The 19,004-nt window shown below is 44.3% G+C and overlaps 1 protein-coding gene across 3 annotated transcripts in view; it reads left to right on the top strand.

Annotated features, from left to right (window-relative positions):
• Tbc1d30 (TBC1 domain family member 30) overlaps window positions 1-19,004 on the top strand; it is an 80,551-nt gene that overhangs the window by 4,324 nt on the left and 57,223 nt on the right. The gene's annotated exons all lie outside the window — the stretch shown is intronic.

Genomic DNA, 19,004 nt, shown 5'->3' with positions numbered 1-19,004 from the left:
TGATGTCTAAGGGTAAGCCCTGGCTTTATTACTCATGAGTTGAGGTCATGTTTCACTCTGACAATGGTTATTTTTTTTTGTGTGATACTCAATGGCTTTTAAACAGGCATCAAATGGATGTAACTTAAAGTAGTGTCCTTGTTCCTTTGATCTCCGTGCACTAATGATTAAACAGTTGGCCTAACCAATGAGAACGAGAGCCGCTACAGCCTGCTCTGAAACCCAAGAAGGGCAAAGTGTCTGAACAAGTGAAATCCTTGTCTTGCGTTCCTCACTTTTAGTTAGAGCTGCCTAGCTTGGTTAATTGAATTAAAAAAAAATGTTCAGTTACCGATCCAACTTGATAGTCAGAGACTGAATCTTGTGAATGAATTTTGTAATTCTCTTCTGCTAACATGTCCCTGTTCTTGTTTTGCATCCTTTTTGTTAACACGCAGCGCGGCAAAGTGGGGTTCAGGTATGGCAAACACAGTGTGAGTGTCCTTCTGAAAAAATGCCTGGGGCAGCATCTTGGGTGCATGTCAGGAGCTGCTTCTTCTTATAACTTTCCTCTGTCACATTTTTATATGTAAAGTAACAGATCAACGTTTGTTTTTTTTTTAATTCCCAAATTAAGATGTGTTGTTTTCATGAACCAATGTCTAGGGCTTGACTAGTTTTCAGTAATGACATCAGCAGCTTAAAATTCCATCTAATTACCCCTTCCCAGTACACTGCTATTTGCTGGCCTCAACTTACCTATGGTTTTGAGACATAATGCATAGTAAGCCAAATGCAGTTTAGCAATCATAGTGGTGTGATGGTGGCCCTCACCAAGAGGAATGCAGTCGAGTAGACCGACTTTCCTCTAGTTGGGCACTTATCTGAAGAGCTAGAGAAGGATGAAAGAAGGGCATGTGTGTGTGCATGGACATGCATGAATGTTGGCACGCATCACACATGATAGCTTTTCATGGATTCTGACTGATTCAAATGTGTTAAGGGAAACTTATTTCCCCCTTCTATTATGAGAGACTGGCTTTGATTTTTTTTTCCTGTCAATTCTGCTTTTAGTGTGATTAGTTATTACCTTGTCTGCATGAAGTTAAAAGCATGGGGTTTTGATGTGTAGGAAGACATGGGGAAGGTGGAGCAGCTGACAGGAGGTGGGGCTTGGTGGACTCTGTATCTACAGGAGACTGATGCATGTTAGACTTTAGATGCATTTGATTGACAGAAAGATTGGCACTGTGTCTTTTAGACAAATATGCCCACTAGCACCCAACTCAATGTGTGAATCTCTGCATGTATCCTCCTGATGATGTATTTTAAATATATCTCTTCAACTTTAGCCAGGCTTTAATTTTCATTCATGAGACTGTGGGGCTGTCCTGAGCCTTTCCCAACAAGTTCAATTCTTTCCTTGGTGGTAGAAATACTTGAGTTACAGCAGTTACAATGGCCTACTTCCAGTACCTCACACTCTTTCTAACAAAGTCAATAGCAAACTCACGTAGAATTCTAAGAACGGAGATTCCCTGCCACACAGAACATCTGCTCTCATTTTAGCAGTGCCTGGCAATGCCATATTCAAATGCAGCATGTTGACTTGTTTTATTAAATTCCAAAGTTGGGGCTGGAGAGATGGCTTGGTGGGTAAGAGCGCTCGTGTGAGGACCTGATGTGCTCGGATCCCCAGAACCCAGGCGAAACCCAACAACCACTTATACTTTATGGTGTCTTGCAAAAGTCTTATGGCAGGGTCTTAATTCCTCTCCCGTTGCTGTGAAGGGATACCATGGCCAGGGCATCTTGAAAAAGAAAGCAGTTAATGAAATGGGGGGCTTTCTTACAGCTTCAGAGGATTGGCCCGTGACCATCATGGTGGGGAAGGGTTGACAGCAGGTAGGCAGGCATGGCATTGGAGCCGTGGCTGAGAGCTTACTTCTGATTCACAAGCAGGAGGCAGAGAGGGAGGAAGACAAAGAGACGGGGGTGGTGAGGAGAGAGAGGCAAACTGAGACAGAGTCAGACAGAGATAGAGACAGACAGATAGAGATAGAGACAGACAGACAGAAACAGGCAGAGATAGAAACAGACAGAGACAGGCAGAGATAGAGACAGGCAGAGATAGAGACAGACAGAGACAGGTGGAGATAGAGACAGACAGAGACAGGTGGAGATAGAGATAGACATACAGGGACAGGCAGAGACAGACAGACAGATAGACTGACAGGGCCTGGCATGGGCTTTTGAAACTTCATAGCCCACTTCCAGTGACACACTTCCTCCAACAAGGCCACACCTCCTAATTCTTCTTCAACAATTCACCATCTGAGAACTAAACATTTAAATATATGAGACCGTGAGGGCCATTTTCATTCGAACAGCCACAGACAGCATCTCTTCATTTTACAACTGAGCTGGGAGTAAGACAAGCCTGATCTGCTAAGTATGGCAGGTAAGGTACCTGCTTGTCCTCTTAGCTCTCAGTAGCCTGGAGCAGGAGGAGCAAGATTTTGAGGTCAGCCTGGGCTACACTACCAGACTTTAATCTCAAAAAATTGAGCAGGCAAAAGGAGCAGGATCAATCATTGTCCTATAGAAGAACGTATTTTCCTTCCATATCACTTAAGGAGATCTATTTTTTAATAACCATTTTAATACTAATTAAAAATAGCAGCAGCAGCAGCTGCGATCATTTATTGAGCGCATGCCTTCTGCCCAAGTTTTGCTTTCCTATCTGACAACAGCTCCTTCAGGCACACTGTGTTGGGATTCAGCAAGTTTAACTAATTGGCCAAGTGTCACCTTGCTGAGGAATTGGGAAAGAATGGAAAGACAGGGGTCTCAAAAGTCCATGTTTTCCACCGTAAATCACAAGTGCTCTGGTTTTCCCTGTAGCTCTGCAACATAGTTGGAGTATTGTTGAGTTTTGTAATGTGCAGAAAGCAAAATGATTCCCAGTTTGTCGCAAGCACTGCTTTAGCACAGTCTGCACAGGAAGGAAGTGTTTATCTTGGCTAAATGATTGTATTGTACGAATGTAGTTTGGAGTGTAGGAAACCCACTTGAAGGCTCAGACAATGAAAGGAATTAAAGGGACGCTGGGCTAGGAGGATCAACAGTTGGAGGTGAGACCATGTTACCCAGTTGAGACCCAGACTCAGAATAACAACATGAAATCTCCCTCAAACTCTGAACAAGCAAACAAAACATAGCAAAAACCAAACCAAACCAAACAAAAAAAGTGATTCAGGATCAGTATTTGTCTGATAGAAGAAGATGTTTCCCTCCTATATTCATTTAAGAATGGGCTGTTGATATATATATATATATATATATATATATATATATATATATATATACACATATATATATATATATATACACATACATATACAGACATATATATATATCAACAGCCCATTCTATATGTATGTGTGTGTATGTATGTATATATATGTATACACACACACACACACACACACACACACACATATATATATATATATATATATATATATATATATGTATATATATTTTATCTGTTTTGCTCAACCCCCTTCTCCTGAAGGCAGAATCCATGTGACTAGCGCCACATGGCTTTACAATCTTCTGCTTTGGTGTGGTCAATGCCAGGTTGGTTGAGCTAGTGAAATGCCATTCCAAATCAAGTGATAAAACATGGCTGTGACTTTAAAAGTGTGATAAGAGAAAACATGAGCTAAATATAAATGTACGCAACCATACGGAAGTCTTGCCAATACACACGGGGTTCCTAGACAGCTGGCAGCCTTATTTTAGAAAAGCATCCACTCTGACATTCTACATTTTTACGGTTTCTTAGAAATATTTGCAAGGGCCAAGTACTTGTCAAAACGGCGAGAGTCCTTTGTGTGTATATGTGCAGGTGTGTACTTGTGCAGGTGTGTGCATGTTGTGATGCACATGTGTGTGCTTGTATGTGAAAGCCAGAGGCCAATTGGTGGGAGTTGGTGCTCTGTCTCTACTCTGTGGGACCAGGGGATTGAACTCAGGTGATCAGGCTTGGAGGCAAGCGCCTTCATCCATCCTCGAAGCCATCTTATTGGACGCCTTCATCCTCAGAGCCATCTCATTGGATGCCGTCATCCTTGGAGTTATCTCATTGGACACCTTCATCCTCAGAGCTATCTTACTGGATGCTTTCATTCTCGGAAGTTTCTCATTGGACTCCTTCCTCTTCAGAGCCATCTTATTAGATGTCGTCATCCTGTAGGCCATCTCTTTGGACGCCTTCATCCTTAGCGCTATCCCAGGGTTTCACAGTCTGTCATTTTGTTTTGCCACAACATTGTAATAGTAAACAGTTTTCTTTCAGTAGTGGTTTACTTAGTAAGCACATCTAAAATGGATTTAAATGCCTAAGTAAATTGGCAGACATAATTAAAAGCCCAGGCATTCCCCCTTCTGCAGTATCATGTGCTAGTAGCTCTTCAGTTGACTGGTGGGGCTGTGTGATGTATCTTCCTCCACCAACCAAGACAAAATGTCGAAGAACCCAGCCCTGTGCAGATGACTACAGCTGCCAAGTTCATGCGTGCAGTGTCCACATTATGTCCAGAAGATGGCTTTTTACAGCAATCCTTCCCATCTTCAGCCCTTACCGGCTTTCTGTCTCTTCTTTCACGTTGTTTTCCAAACCTTGGCAGGGGTGGTGGTGACATTTAGGGATGAACATTCAACAGTTATTTCTTCTCAGCGCTTTGACTAACTATGAGTATAACTAGTTCTAACTGCTTCCCACTGTGAAATGAGACTCTGACCAATTTATGGGTATAAATATTTAGAAGACAATCTGAGGGCTCAAGGTGTCAGTTTAGGAAAGCAACAGTCGTAGCTCCCCCCAACCCCTTAGATCTGTGACTTTCCCAACTCGGGCTTTCGACCAGGGTTACCGCACCGTGTATGAATTTTCTCCTGTGGAGTGGACACAGTCTTACCTGGCAGCATCCACAACTAGTTAAGACTGTGTGGGTTTTGTTTTCCTGGTTACGGATGTAGCGCTGTACCTTTGCCTGGTATTACAGGCTGTTCTGATAATATCTTATGTAAGGTGTCCGTTTCCCTTACTGGGCAGTCTGACACCCACTGCCTCCCACCCACTGACCCCAGAAGCTTGTACAGCACCTTCTGGACCATGAAAGCTGGCCAGCAGGGAGGAAGCATCCGGGTCACTTCTAGCCTGATTGCTCTGTATGATCTTGAACTTCGGATCCTCCCATCTCTACCTCCCAAGTGCTGGAATTACAGGCATGTACCGTCATAGCCAGGTTATGTGCAGAGCAGATCTGGGGTGTCATGAGTGCTAGGCCAACACTGTTGTGTTTTATAAAAAGATAAGAAAGAAGGGGTATGTTTGGTAGAGGCGCAGTAAGGTGTAGGGGAAGGGGGTGCCTCGGCGGGCCCATGCTGAGGCATCCCTTCCCACTCTGAGGTACCAGCCATTTGAAGGTATAGTATAGAATAGAATTTATTCAGGGCATGGGGAGGGGAGTAGAGAAAGAGAAAGGTGAGGGAGGGGAGCATGTTAGAGGAGTAGAGACCGGCCAGGAGCATGTGGAGAGAGAGAGGGGAGGGGAACAGGGAGACGGGGGGGGGGGCAGGAGCAAGAGAGTGAGGAGGGGGCGAGCAACCCCTTTATAGTGAGTCAGACACGCCTGGCTGTTGCCAGGTAACCAAGGGGCGGAGCCTAGACGAAATGCCAACAAACACCCTATCAGCTGAGCTACTTTCCTAGCCCCTCATTGACAGTTCCGCGCAAGAGGCACAGTAAATCACACAGTCAGCAATACGTTTAAGGCTGGTGCTCTGTCAGTCCTGTATGAAAAATTCTTCCCCTTCTTGTTCTTTAACGCCGATCTCACGAAGACATAGTAGATGCTAGAAACTTTCGTTTTATTTTATTTTATTTGCATAGTGATGAGGATCGAGCTGAGCTGGGACCCCAGCCTAACAGCTTTATAATTTCGTGAGTATCGGGATAACATATCCTGACCTAAACCCACGTGTAGTTTCTTCTTAAGTCATCACATGGCATAACGTTTTGTATCCTAGCTTCTTCACGTACTTTGTATTTATAGGCGTAAAATGATGAAGAATAATTTGGGAGGAGCTTTAGAGGGTAAAGCTCAGTAGCCAAGGCTCACTCGTTCCGTCGCACACACTGGTCCTGGAGTATGTCAAAAGGCTAAAGCAGTTTCACCGACGAATCCACTTACTCCTTAAAATACGTCTACTACACAGTGCGCCACTATACAGAGTATAAGGAGTATTTAAGACACTGTTTTTATTTCAAGGAACAATGAAAGTCTACGTGTACGGATATTCGCTTACCAAGCTTGAGTAACAGAAACTACAAGGCCCCTTAGAAGCTCCCAGGAGCTCTTCTCGGGGTGAAATCTCTCTCCTATGAAAGCATGAATTTGCTTTTGTTTATACTTCTGCTTTTGGCTATATTCCCAAGCAACGGTGCGGTTCTGAAATCCTGAGTAGCGGGGACAAGCCTGGTTGTGAAAGGAGGGTAAGGTTTCTATCTGAGGTAAAGCTCTCCGAAGAGGCCACAAGGCCTTTGGGGCCTGCTCTACTGTTGGGCTCCTGGGAGAATTCACATGCTATCTCTTCGGGGGGAAATCAAAGGGAAAAGTTGAAAAACGACTTCTGCGATGGGTGTCAGGCTAGTTACTGAATGATCAGCTAGGTTGCCAGGGCTTGCTCGATCTCCCCTCCACCCCCTCTCAGTTAACTCTTAGCAGTAAGTGAATGCACACTTCTGTGGGCATGGAGGGGAGAGCCAGCGTTTCAGTACCGCCTTGCAGGATGAAGCAGGTCAGACATGAAGTGGCCCAGCCTCCTGGACATTCTGTCCAGAAGTGTCGTCCAGCATGTGTGTGGAAGAAGGACAATGTTCACGAGTCTGTTCCCACCTTTCACCGTTATCTCGGTTTTGGGGAATCAGACTTCACCTCATCGGGCTTGTGTGACAAATGTCTCAGCACACCGGTGCAATGTAATTTTTTTTAAAAAAATGTTCTAAATCTGTTACGATAGAGACTAAAACAGTAACTAGAAAACAGCAGTATGAAGACCACTTATCTTACTTTGTTGCTGTAATAAACACCCTGGCCAAAGGCAACTCGGGGAGGAAAGGGTTTCTTTCCTGTCACAGCTTATAGACCACCACAAAGGGAATTGAAGGCAGGCACTCAGTGCAGGAGCTGACGCAGAGGCCGTTGGATGAATGCTGCTTACTGGCTTGCTCCCCACGGCTTGCTCAGTCTGGTGCTTCTTGTTATTTTGTTTGTTTGTTTCTTGTTGTCCTCTTTGTTTGTTTGTTCAGGACTGTGTTTAGATCTCTTACTGTGCAGCTCTGGTTGTTCTGGATCTCACCATGTAGACAAGAGTGGCCTCTGAGTCACAGAGATCCACCTGCCTCTGCCTCCCGGATGCTGGGATTAAAAGCGTGCGCCACTATGCCTGAATCAGACTGCTGGCTTCCACAGCTGGCCTGGAACTTGCAGTGTAGCCCAGCCTGACTGTAGACTCTCGGGGATCCTAGGCATGGACCACCGCACTCAGCCGAATCCTGGTTTTGTGACCATGTGCGGCCTACTTGACCTGGCAGTGATCACTAGTGACTGTTGTTTGTTTAACTGTGTAGCATTTACATCGTGCGTGTTCACAGTTCACTTGCATGCCCACACAGATCAATTGGCCTGGTCTCCCCCCAGCAAAACGCCAACCTGTATCTTCTTTGGATCTCTAGCATCTTGTGCACGCACCTACTGCTGGCTGTGGCTGGAGAGACAGATTATCTGATCTTTCTTTAGATGTGTGACCACTAATGTAATTGAGAATCTTTGTTGCCAGCCATGCTAATTTATTTCTTTAGTTCACATCCTTGCTTTGCTCCATGTCTACATTCCATCCCACTGCCTTACCACAGGCTTAGATTTTTCAAAACCTACTTTAGTAAGGGTTCTTAAATGCTTTAACCTAGTGGAAAGGAAAGGTTAAAGGGCAAAGGGGAATGTGGACCTGTTTAGAAACAGTTCTTTGGAGCAAATTTAAGCTTCATTGTCAGGTTATCAGCAGTTCAGCTCACAGGAAGCAGCAGTGGTCGCTCAGTCCACTCACAGATACTGTTCACGAGTCAGCAACAACAGTTTGATCCAGAAGAAACTGCAAGGCCCTGCCAATCGGCCGAGTCTGTGGAAGTGACAAGAAGCCTCTCGAACATCATGAGAAACTCTTTGGTGCGTTTCTCTCTATGAAGTCATGACAAATGATGATCAGAAGGCCAGGTGAACCAATGCCACAGCGTCATCAGCAAAGACTAAGACCAGCAAAGAGTGGCAAGTCGAACCAATGCCACACAGCATCACCCACTGTCTGTTGGGTTATATTTATACCATTTCCAAACATCACGTGTTCTCTCAAGTGTCTGCTCCAGCAAAACATCACACGCCCCTCTTCCAGGCAGCTTCCCGAAGATCACCACGTGCCTGTTCTCAGCAAAACCATCCTCTCAGAAGACAGTTTCCAGAACTGACACAACCGAGCCTCCAAAGAAACCAGAACATTTCACTTCACCTTACTTTGTATTTTAATAGAGAAAATATAAGCAATCCAAAGAGTTCTAAAAACCAGGTGTCGTGGGGACGTACCCATAAATCCAAAAATCTGGGAGGCCAAAGGAGGAAGGCAGTGCATTTGAGGCTGGCCTCAGCGATATAGCAGGATCCTATCTGAAAAGAAGCCGGAGAGGTAGACTGTTCTCACAGTCCTGTCTTGAGTGGCTCGCTCTCTTCCCATGACTTGGGATAAACTAGCCACACCTTTGTGTATATTGGGTCAGGCATCTCTTCCATACTCAGGAAGTCCCGGTGCTTCCTACCTATTTGCTTAAATCAGTTTTATTTTATGTACACAGATTTCTGCCTGCATATATGTCTGTGTGAGGGTGTCAGACAGCTTGGTCCTGCAGTTACAGATGGTTGTGAGCTACCATGTATGTGCTGGGAATTGAACCCAGGTCCTTTGGAAGAGCAGCCAGTGCTCTTTACCACTGAGCCATCTCTCTGGGTCCCTTTTATTAGGTTTCTATCTCTATTGGATCTTCCAAATTGATTTTATCTTTCATGAAAACGAACACTAGGCTTTGATCAACCAACTCAGTGGTAGAACTCTTGCCTAGCACACACAAGGTCCTGAGTTCAGTTCCTAGCACCAGAAGATGAATTAATCAACTAGCTAATTAATTAGATACGATAGCTCAAGCATAGTGGTACATGCCCGTAATTTCAACACGTGGGGAGGACTGTGAGTTTGTGTAAAGCCTGGGCCATAAAGTGAGATGCTGTTTCAAAAAATAAGTCAATAAAATAGACGTGATATTATTGGCCAGGTGTGGTGGCACACACATTTAGTCTCAACACTCAGGAGGCAGAGGCAGGCAGAGCTCTGTGAGTTTGATCTACAAATCAAGTCCAGGACAATTAGAGCTATTACACAGAGAAACCCTTTCTTGAAAAGCTGCCAAAACAAACAAACAAAACAAACAGAAACTAACACTAAAATTGTTCTTGAACATCAGACTACTGTTCCATTTTTCTAAGTTTCTCATGCTTTTCTTTTATTTATTTATTTTTTTCTCTGTATAGCCCTGGCTGTCCTGGAACTCACTCTGTAGACCAGGCTGGCCTCGAACTCAGAAATCCGCCTGCCTCTGCCTCCCAAGTGCTGGGATTAAAGGTGTGCGCCACCACACCTGGCTCTTATGCTTTTCTTAACTTACAAAGTGAGCAGTAATATTGATCTTACAGATCGCAAGAATGTTTTGGAGACAAAACTAAAAGTGTTTTGATATGTAAAATGTGTAGGCATATGTGTGTGTGTGCATGTACATGTGTGGTGTATGTGTGGGGGGGGGTTTGTGGTGTGTGTGGGGTATGTGTGTGCATGTGGGCATGTATGTGTAGTGTGTAGAATGTGGATATCGATGCCTCAGTGCAGTTAGAGTCAGTTGTGAGCTGCTTGATGTGGGTGCTAAGAATCAAACTCAGAGCCGGGCGTGGTGGCACACGCGTTTAATACCAGCACTCAGGATGCAGAGGCAGGCAGATTTCTGAGTTCGAGGCCAGCCTGGTCTGTAGAGTGAGTTCCAGGACAGCCAAGACTACACAGAGAAACCCTGTCTCAAAAAAAAAAAAAAAAAAAAAAAAAATCAAACTCAGGTCCTCTGCAGGAACAGCATGCTGTCACAGCGGCTGAGCCACCTCCGGTCCCCAGCTTATTATTGAACATAGGACATTAGTGTATAGCAACTGCTTCCTTAGATTTAAAGCAAGTGGAGGTTTGGCGCTCATCGAGTACACACTTGCTTTATGACAACATTAATACAATCTTTGCATGTGGGTGGAAAGAAGCAAATGAAAGCCTTGTTTCCCAAGGCTACAGAGTAGCAAGCTTAGGTGTGTGGTGGTGGTGGTGGGGGGGACGGGGCGGGGGGCGGGGGAGGGGTGCGCGCGCGCGGGGGGGGGGCGTGGGGGGGGGGACGTCGCTGTTTGCACAATGCCCTTCTAAGAGCATGGTGAAGTTTTATGCTGAGTGTACAGCTGACCCTGTCTCTCTCCCTGGTGGTAGGAGGTCGTTTCTTTCTTTCCTTTATACCTGTTCATATAGAGAAATTTATTTTGATGTTGCTGATGGGAAAAGCTGTATTTCATGCCTAGCTTACTCAAGTCTTTTGTGCACATGACTGTGTGTATCCTGGTGCATGTGTGCCATTTCATGAATTAATTACCTTTGAGACAGGGTCTCTCAGTGACTGAGAATTCACCCAGCTCATGGCTCATGCTCATTCTGCTCCAAGTACTTTTCCGACTGAGCCATCATTGTAGCTCTCCACGTCGCCACCCTCCATCCACCCCACCCCCATTTTCGTTGGCCAATATTGCCTTCTTCATACACTCACAGGAAAGGGCTCGTTCAGGGCTTAGCTGTGAAGTGTGGCACGCGGCTGTGATCTTCTTGTAAGGGTTTGGTCATGGGTGGAAGGTTGTGAGATGGGTAATGTGATTTCGGTGCTTGTCCCTGCGTCTTTCCGTTCAGAGTGGTAGGAAAGGTCACCTCACATCTTGCCGACACTACCTGGTTTGGCCAGCAGAGGGCAAGCCGGCTCCTTTCCTTTGTCGGGGGACTTAGGATTCTGTCTCCTTTGCTCTATTTAGTTTTCATCAACAACTTATAGGGTCACCAACATTCTAGACTCAGTTGTGTGACTAGAAATTACTAGGGGACGGATACAGAATCCCGTTCTTTTCCCCATACAACTTCACATGTTGAAGGAAGTCCCTCTTCAGTGCACGTTCACGACTCTCTCAGTATGTTCTGTCTTGAGGACTTCCCAGAACAGGCATAAAGATCTCAATCTTAAGTCTCTGTAAATGGAAACAGTTTGGGGTCTTCATGGGTTGTGTGATGACTCTTAGTGGCTCATCACAGAGGCTCCTCCTGTTCAGCACCTGATCAGGCCCACAACATGGCGACTCCTCACAGACACAGAGGCTTTTCTGTAGCTAAATGTCTTTCCATGTCCATACAAAGAAGGTGTCTGATAGTAATCGTCCTTTTAAAGGGGGAAGCTAAATGTGTAGACAGCACTGGGTTATGAGGTTGTGAAGTCAGGAGTTTCATTCTGCTTGTGTGTATCTGTGTGTGTGTGTGTGCTCTACTGTGTGCACACACATGAATGCACATGTGTATGCTCTTTTGAGATAAGGGCTTACTGGATAGTGTGGGCTGACCTTGAACTTTAACATCCTCTGCCTTTGGAGCCTGTGGAGCATGATGACAGCTGTGCACATGGTGGCCTACACTGTCTCTGACACTAGGACTTGTATTGTCCATCCTGGCCCAGAAGTTTCAGCCTGTGGAGTAGCTGGATCTGTTGGTGTTTTGTTGTGCTCGGCTCTCTCTCTCAGGGGCCTGTGTTTGTTTGTTTGTTTGTTTATTTTAGACCCCCCTCTTTGTTTTGTTTAGCTCTTTGCAAAGCAGTATTTTACCTAGGGACTTAGCAGTGACTGGCGACTCCTTTCCAGGGTATCTCATTGAAAACAATCTTTAACTTCCCTACATTCTGTCTCTGGGTGGGTGAGTCCTACATCAGAGCTCCTGGGGAAACGGCCTTTTCTGCTGTTCTCCTCCTGAACCATACTTAAAAAAAGCATAGAGTTATGCATAGCGACACACACCTGTAATCTCAGCACTTGAAAGCCCAAGGCAGGAAGACCGACCACAAGTTCAAGCCCAGCCTGAGCTATATAGCTAGCTGCGTCTCAGAAAATACAACTGCAAATCTATTTCTGTGGAATTATCTGTGGATTTCTGTCTATACTGTGCTAATAATCAATCAGGCCCCTGTGAAGGCCAGTGAAACAAAAGTGCCACTGTGTGGGCCTCTGGTGTCAGTGTCATGTCTGAAGCCACGCCCACTGCACAGGTGGTTAGGGCCAGGATTTCTTAAGCTTCTTAAATCCAATTAACGCTCTTCATGCTTCAGCTTTAATCTGTGTCTTTCTGGAAGCCATATCAATAGTGTATACCAGTGTCACAAATGTACTTAGTTTTAGAGGGCTCAAACGACCCAAGTTTCCCCATGTTCAGCATGAAGTCCTTCCTTAGAGTACATACCTCCTGGCTCCCTCCTGCTCCCATGACCTCAAGGCCTCGGCGAGTGAAAATTCTCCTCTTGCATTAGAGCCAACCCATAGCAAAGTCAGACCAACCCCTCACTTCTGGGCAGTGTGTGTGTGTGTGTATGTGTGTATGTGTGTGTGTGTGTGCTTGTGTGTGTATGTGTGTGTGCTTGTGTGTGTGTTTGCTTTAGTGTTTTGCATTGGGCCATCCTATTTTACTTGTGGGATTTCTATTCTCACTTTACTCCAGACTTGCCCCTCCTCTTCATTCTCCAAAGTTTCCCCTCCATAAACCTGGAAGGATACTTTATTAAAGGTTTCAGGGTAGTGAAGGGAAACTGTAGCATGGGAGAAAATAAGAAACAGTTATTGAACTGAGTCTTAGACAGTATTGATCTCAGCTGCTCTTTGATGTAGAATTCTCCAAGAGCCTTCTGCTTTAGGTCTTCATAATCTATCTTATAGTTCAGCTGTACTTACAGATTCAAATTCAGGGCATGGGCCTCTCTGCTCTGTGGTGGAATGCTTTTGTTCTGAGTCAAAACCTCAGTCCTACAAAGAAACAAATCCCCCCCAAACAAGGGAAGCCTACAGTGTATCAAGTTACAGCCTTCCTATCCTAGGAGGCAAACTTACATCCTGGTGTGACCTTTTTTTTTTTTTTTTTTTCTTGCACAGAAGAGTCAGCCATAGATAATTTCCATGCATGTAACATCTGGCTGTGTGGTTATGGTTTACCTGGATGAGTTCAAACAGGATGGCGGAGGAGGAATTCTGTTCTATCTCATTGCTGCTGCCAAGATAAAACACCTCATAAAAGCAATGTAGGGAGAAAGGGTTACTTGGCTTACAGTTCCAGGTTCCAGTCCATCATTGCCAGGAAGCCAAGGCAGCAGGAACTTAGAATGTTCATATCACATCTTTAGTCAGGAATGGAGCGAAATGAATGTGTGCACACTCAGTCGCTTGCTTGTGCTCAGTGTTATTTTTCTACGCTTATGCAGAGTCCCTGCCTAGGTAATGGTGCTGCTCACAGTGGGATGGGCACCCCATATCAGTTATCTTTTTTTTTTTTTTTTTTTTTTTTTTTTTTTTTTTTTCTGAGACAGGGTTTCTCTGTATAGCCCTGGCTGTCCTGGAACTCACTTTGTAGATCAGGCTGGCCTCGAACTCAGAAATCCACCTGCCTCCGCCTCCTAAATGCTGGGATTAAAGGTGTGTTCCACCACGCCCGGCTCATATCAGTTATCTTAAGACAACTCCCCATAGGCCAACCTAACATTGACAGTCCCTCCTTGTGACTTTCTTCACACATGATTCTGGGTTCTGTCAGCTTGACAATTAAAGCTGACGCCCACACATTCTAACTATTTCTCTTTAACTAAAGTTCATTTTCAGCCAAACTGTGCACCAGGTACTGTAATGCAAACATTGGACTCACAGCCCATGCTGACTCTATCAAAGCTTTGACATGATAAATAATTCATGCAGTCTTTAATTTCTCTACTGAGTCTAATACAATGTAAGATTTTTTAAGCATTTAAAAAAAAAACCCAGGGCATTTTGGGTTGAATCATCTCAGATGTTTTCTTAATTTCTGTGCTACAGTGATTACAACAGCTGCTTCTCACTGAAAAGGGAGCACAATGTTGGTGCAAAAATGATTTCTAACTGATTATACCCTGCACCGTGGACACCTTCTCTGTATGGAGGGTCCTCAGCTTACTGCTGCGGTTAACTCACCACCAGCCTGTTTCCTTTCTGACATGAGTCAAGTTAATTTTAGAAATCACTTCTGAAGTTTCTTGGGAAACTTGAAGGTTGACCAGATGTCTCCTGGGTGGCTTCCAGGGCGGGTTGGTGCAGAGAGGAATATTTGGGATGTACAGTAAATGTTTAGTAAAGCCCATCTCTCATGTCCTGACTGACTTCTGTAGGCTCTGTCTTGGTGCCTTGGGCAACAGCCAGGTCTGCTGCACTCACCGACGAGCTTTTACATCCCTTCTGCTGTTCAGGAGTTTCAGGCTAACAAACACAGATGGACTGACCTTGTTGAAACTGCTTGTTGGTTATCTGTGCCATTACAATATTAATAAATGACGTAAGAAGAATCTGCGGAAATGATGGGTGTACCACACTCAGTTGGGAACACAAACGGGGCTGAGAGCAAGTCTATTTTAGATCCGTCCAGAATGCTTTCATCTTAGTCAAGTAGAGTTATCTGGCTGTATTTTGTTAACATAGTTGTTAGAATGTGGCTTTAGCATTAAACCGGGTTCATAATCCAACTACCTAGCTGTTCGACTCTGGGGGAAGTTATTTAATCTCTTACATTATTCATGTTCCTTTTTAGTCGTAAAAAGTCATTCTGTTGTATGACTTTTCCTGGGGAGATGTGAACAATGTCTGTTCATCATAGAAGGGATACCAAAAGAACCAAGAAATGATTCCACCCAAGTTTGGCTGGCTGAACTAAAGAGTTATTGGGATTACTTAGGCCTGGATGAGGGGTTAGCTACAGGACAGAAGGCAGCTGCATTGCCAAAGAGCCCACCCTAGCATGGTGATGTCTCCCACAAACTGAAGCACTACAGTTTCCTGTACTACGCATGGGCTATTGTACCTCCGATGAGCCTCCTCCCTGGCAGTGACTTAGCATTTATATCCACGGATCGGGGAGGTGTCTCAGGAGCCAGCCAACATTCTTCTCCTAGGATGTAAAAAAATGAGTTCAAGAGAAAAAAAAAAAAAAAACCTGATATTTTGCAAAAAACCCACAAGAATTAACCACTTATATTTATCTGTTGACTATGTTATATTATAGTCATTTTTTCTGTTCGTAATAAAATTCACCCTACTAATGTCTGTACTTTTCCCTGGGGTTTCTATGTTGCTGAGTTAAATAGCCAGTTAAAGCATGAAGTCTGTGTTTGGTCCATGGACAGCAGCTGACACCTGATTGTTAATATTGTTACCTTGTTTCCATTTTTGCTCCTGTTCCCAGGCATTTTTTTCAGGAAATATAATCCTGGCAAGTTGAAAAGGTTAGAAAAATGCTTTTTCTTTGAGATTTATTTTTATTTTCTATGTCTAAGTGTTTTGCCTGCTTCTATGGCTGTGTACCATATGTATGCAGTACCCATGGAGGCCAGAAGAGGGCATTGGATCCCATAGGAGTTAGTGTTAGAGATTATGAGCCACAATGTTGGTGCTGGGAATTGAACCTGGGTCCTCTGGAAGAACAGCCAGTGCTGAACCACCTCTCCAGGTCCCAAGCCCCCTTTTTGGACAAGTTCTTTCTCTTTTTAGTATGTATTTGGAACTGCCAATTTGGGAGATTATTGTTAGTACATATAGGCATGGCATGCAGAATTTACCAGAAAACTTATCTGTGCTGCAGAGAATGAAAAAAATAATAATTCCAAAGACCAGAAAACTTCCTATAAATGGTGGGCCGTTTTTGGCAAACTTTAAAGAAATATATAATGACTCAATTTCTGGTAATTGCAGGCATTCTTTAAAAGCTCTCATATTGGAGAGAGAGATTGAAAAGAAAGTGGCTCGCTTAGATTCTGCTAGGAAAGATTGATTTCCTGTTTGCAATGGTCTTGCCAAGACAATGGCTAGGAGGTAACTAACACTGGGCCTTTATTAACATTCGAAGAATGAAAAAGCTGACTTGTCTGCACTGTGGCAAAAGTTCTTTGAGTGACATCTCAGAAAACCCAGACGGAAGATGGGACCAATTTGCCAGTTGGAATGAATACTTTCCAAAACTGATTTCCTGGCATTTTAGATGACATCACCAGGTCAAGCTGGGAAGTCGTGGTATTAGAAAGTACAGAATCCTGCTCAAGTGACCTGGTGGCGGGGCTGGAAATCTGTGAGAAGGTCACTGTAAGGTGAACACGGCACTGTGGTAGCACACACCTTCAATACCAGCCCTTGGGAGGCAGAGGTAGGTGGATCTCTGTGAGCTCCAAGCTAACCTGGTCTATAGAGTGAGTCCCAGGACAGCCAAGGCTACATAGTGAGACCCTGTCTTAAGCAAGCAAGCAAGCAACCAACCAACCTTAAACAAGTCTTTAAAAGTAACCCAAGTGCTTTAATACCCGCCTACTATCAACAGAACAAGTAATATTTCAATAGCGAGCTCACTGTATGACAGGCGTGTGGTAGATGTTTTATCTGTGGTATTTGCTCCTAAGAGGCCATCTATAGAGTTGGCCCTTCACTTGTCGCATGTTTGTGGTAAGGAGACTAAGATGCTACCCAAATTACCACTGCTACTGAGCGATGGAGCTGAGCTTCTGTTTTAGAGTGTGGGTTTTTCCACCATTCCATGCTGACTCCCTTTGTATTTACAGGATGAGCAGACAAGTGTGTGATGGCTGAGAATTACACATCTTGTCAGGAGACTAAGAAAAGTGTGTGGGTTTTTTTTTTCATTGCACAAATGCTAATCAAAATAACTGTCCATAAACACATCTGCTTATTTCTCTCATAATTGAATAAAACGTTATTTTTTTTGACGAGTGGGAACAAGTCACACTTCTTGACACAATGACTTTCTGATTCTATTTATTTTTGACATTGTGAACTGGGTAGCAAATGTGTACCCGGCCCCATGATAGCTGCAGGCATGGGCGGAGAGAGATAAACAATGAATAAAAATTAGTTTCTGCATTCAAAGAAGCTTATGTTTTATTGAGGGGATAAAAGTCTTCATATAAATAATTCAAGCACATGGATGAAGTACACATGGGGTGGGGAGGGCAGGGCATGGAAACAGGTGTCAAGGCAGGTGTCATTTTTCAATGTCACACCGGGAGGATGCCGCTCAGATACACTTTGTGTTCTCTAAGTAGAGTTAAAAAGATCTCCACAAGATGGGCTCAGTACTGTATGCCTTTAACCCAGCACTCAGGAGGCAGAGACAGGAGGGGCTCTCTGAATTTGAGGCCAGTCTGGCCCACATAGCAAGTTCCAGGCAGCCAAAGCAACAAACATAAGAGAGTGGCCGTGTATATCAGTTTCTATGTTAGCAAGTTATTTCCCATTTTCTCAGAATATACAGACTTATCATCTCTATCTAGTCCAGAAGTCCAAAATTAAAAAAAAAAAGGTGCCAATATGATGATACAGGGAGAAAACTCTATACCAGAAACTTTCCATACAATTTTAAAAAATATTTATTCATTTATTTAATATATGTGAATACACTGTAGCTGTCTTCAGACACACCAGAAGAGGGCATCAGATCCCATTACAGATGGTTGTAAGCCACCATGTGGTTGCTGGGAATTGCACTCAGGACCTCTGGAAGAGCAGTCTTAACCACTGAGCCATCTCTCCAGCCTGTGCAATTTTGGTTGTTCTTGTTGTTTTTTTGAATGAGGATCTTACCAGGTTGCCTTACCTGGCTTCAAAGTGTCCATTCTCCAGTCTCAAACTCTTCTATGCCAGGATTATAGGCACGGGCCACCATACCTGGGCTCAGGCCCATTAAAAACGCTGCACAATGCCACCTTCCAGCCATGTGCTTAAGGTGAAAATGAACCTCAGCGCCATCCCTATGATTTCTCCCTGTAAGAGTCAAATAAGTCTGAAGGACAGCAACAATAAACCCAAATTTGAAACACGTGGTCAGAACGGTTTTGGGTAAGGGATACTAAAAGTATCATTAAGTATCAAGCACCAGAAATGTTTTTTTAAAAAAGACACAATGTGTCTCCTCCCCAGGAGCGGGTGCATATGATTAATGTTGGCAATATGCCAGGTTGACATTCTGCCAGGTGATGCTCTGTTGCAAGCAGGGACTAAAGAGGTAGTAATTAAAGGTGCCGCTGTCGCTATATTAAGTTCACAAGTAGAACATGCCACCCCGCATTGCTTCTAGCAGAGAGAAAGAACGCAGAAAGTGCATCCTCGATTGAGCTATCTGCTTCCTTACCGGCTCTTTGCCATGGCCAAAGCTTATGTGGGCATTGACACTCTAGAACATACATATGGGCCTTCGCTAGGATATGCCTGTGGCTTACACCATCCCACGCTTCTTTTCTCTTGGCCTGTGTGCCAGGGGTTGTCCTCCAGGGAAGATGAAGTTATCAGCTTGGCAGTGTCACATGCACCGACCTTGGCCCCTGCCACAGCAATGTTCCATTTGCATTCTCCCTCAGGTCGTGCCCGTCAAAAATGCCTTTCATATTTCACTTTTAAAATTGTTTTTTAGTGTTTCAGAAGGATTTTTGTTGCTGTTGTTTTAAGACAGAGTGTCTCTATGTA

Source organism: Mus caroli, unplaced genomic scaffold (genome assembly GCF_978045245.1).
Source record: "Mus caroli unplaced genomic scaffold, Mus_caroli_1 scaffold_9, whole genome shotgun sequence".
Classification (NCBI taxonomy): Eukaryota; Metazoa; Chordata; class Mammalia; order Rodentia; family Muridae; genus Mus; species Mus caroli.
Note: the sequence above shows the minus strand (reverse complement) of the source record. Positions and strands in the feature narration are given on the sequence as shown.